The 2229-nt window shown below is 45.9% G+C and overlaps 1 long non-coding RNA gene across 1 annotated transcript in view; it reads right to left on the bottom strand.

Moving 5' to 3' along the window:
• Nucleotides 1-66: 66 nt before the first annotated feature.
• Nucleotides 67-2229, bottom strand: part of LOC112486832 (uncharacterized) — a 23606-nt gene continuing 21443 nt past the window's right edge. The window contains exons 3-5 of the long non-coding RNA XR_003049370.1: nucleotides 1861-1952; nucleotides 304-517; nucleotides 67-194 (exon numbers count right to left, since the gene is read on the bottom strand). This is a non-coding gene — a long non-coding RNA (uncharacterized LOC112486832). The remainder of the gene's footprint in view (nucleotides 195-303; nucleotides 518-1860; nucleotides 1953-2229) is intronic.

The raw sequence follows: 2229 nt of genomic DNA, 5'->3' as shown, positions 1-2229 counted from the left end.
CGGAGCACCTCCTGTAACCCCCCCCCCTCCCCCCCCCCCTCCCCTCCCCTCTCTCCTCCCCCCTCCCCTCCTCACACCGGTGTCTGTGCAGACAGTACTTGTTGTATTCATGTCACCTTTCTCAGCTCCTTCCTTTGTCTCCTACCTCCTCATACCATTCAGTTCACAGCGTGAATGTCGACGATTCTCATTGGCTGAAATAAAAAAATGATTGTACAAACACAGGATTGTTGGATTTGGTCACAATCTTGAACATTAAATCCTGAATCATATCAGCTGAGTGTTTGGTCAACGTCAACAAACCTGAATTATTTATTCTTCTGCTGATGTTGGTACATCTTCCTGGACATTAGGAGGTTAACACGCCCCCCTGCCCCCCCACATCCTCTGCCACTGTCATCTGTGATCTGATTGGCACAGTGGTATTATTGGTCATGCTGGTGTAATTGTGACATCGGGAGGTGACTCTGTTCCACAGGGATCCACAAAGTAAGGCGTGAAAGTCACGGAGCCGGAGCTGTGAGGAGATGAAGACACAGAGCTCGTTAGTCATGCTCCTAATTACCACAGTGCTGCTGTACCTGAACGTCCCAAACATCCCAGTCAGTAACAACGACAGCGAGGCTAATATCTCTCTCTTCCTGATGATCGGGGTTTCAAACTACCAACTGTTTCCAGTCCCTCTGTCCTCTCATGTTTTAATCAGTGTTCAGTCACACCTGCCAACATCAACGTGAGTGAGTGGTCTTCTTTACAACCCCCCCCTTCACCACCCCCCCCCCCTTCTGTTATGTCCCTGATCAAAGATGACGGCCATGTAATTGGATATGATTTCACTCATGAACTGCCGACAGATTGGGCCGTGTCCTCTGTCAGCAGAGTGGGTCACGACGGCGGGTCAGTCATCGGGAACACAGACATCCTGACAACAACGGAGCAGCTACATGCTAATCTGAATGTTTGTGAAGAGACAAGGGAAAAAAATCCAATTCACTTCAGCTCTGACTCTGCTCTTTACTACTATTAAAGGAGTGGCATGTAGCGCCCCTCCCTGACCTGTGGGTGGCGCCGAGTAGCCTCTCCAAAGCCCTGTCCCTTTAGATCACATGTACTGAATGTTTGGTTTGGTTTATTGTCCTTACAGCATGTACAGCACCTCTCATCTGCACTGTTATAGTGCCACTGTGTGGAGAAAAGATGTATTACAAAACCTGATTATAATTCAAGAGGAAGATCTTTGATTAAGAAGAAGAAGAGATTTTCAAACACTTTGTTGACAGTTGATGTAAAAGTGTAAAACACACAGCGACATCAGAAGAAGAACCTGCTGCGTCCAGTCTAATCCAGTCAAGTCCCAAGTCCAGACCAGGGACTGATGGACAGGTTGATGAGTCCTCTGACCTTTGCCCTACATATGTAAATATGTCGAGAGCATCCATTCCACTCTTCATGTTTTGTTTTTTTAAGCTAATCGTTAGCGGTTTGAGCTAACATTTAACACTTAAAATAACAATTTTAACATTTTTTAATGCACTGAAAATGTTCCACTTATTTAATTCCTCTAGTTTCACAGGTGGCGTGTTAGGGTTGAGGTATTTCCTTTCCAGTGGTGGACTGGTCAGAGGTTCGATGGCTCATTTACAAAGATGGCGACCTGACGATGTCTCCGGTGGAGATTTCTCTGACTCAGAGGAAAGTGTTTCTCTGAACGTCAGTGTTAATCTAATAAACCAATAAATATTAACCAATAAACCAGTTAAATGTTGGTGTTTTCATCTTTAACAATGTGTTTAAATTCAAAGAATGACTTCAAGTATTTATACTACCACATATTACCAGAAGAGGACAGCAAATACTCACTCCCGACTGATAGAGCAGCCTGGCAGTTGTCTATTCAGCTCCACCACAAGAGGGCGCAGCAGTTCTTTAATCTTCAAATGTCATCAGAGAATCTATACAAAATGCACGAAAATTATTATTGATTCACATAATATGTCAGAAAAATACAAACCTCACCTCTCCTCACCCTACCTTACGCCCTCACCTCTCCTCACCTCTCCTCCCCCCTCTACCTTCATCCACAGCCTGCTCCACCTACCCGTCCCTCTGATCTGACCAGGTCTGCTCCTGTCCTCCACCTCAGTCTTCTGTGTTTTCCCAGCAGGTCTGACTACTGTGATCCAACTCTGACCTTTCACCTTTGCTGCTGTCACAGGTCACCCCCCCCCC

This window comes from Cynoglossus semilaevis, chromosome 3, assembly GCF_000523025.1.
Source record: "Cynoglossus semilaevis isolate Cse_v1.0 chromosome 3, Cse_v1.0, whole genome shotgun sequence".
NCBI classification, from domain to species: Eukaryota; Metazoa; Chordata; class Actinopteri; order Pleuronectiformes; family Cynoglossidae; genus Cynoglossus; species Cynoglossus semilaevis.
This window is presented reverse-complemented; position numbering and strand designations above follow the sequence as displayed.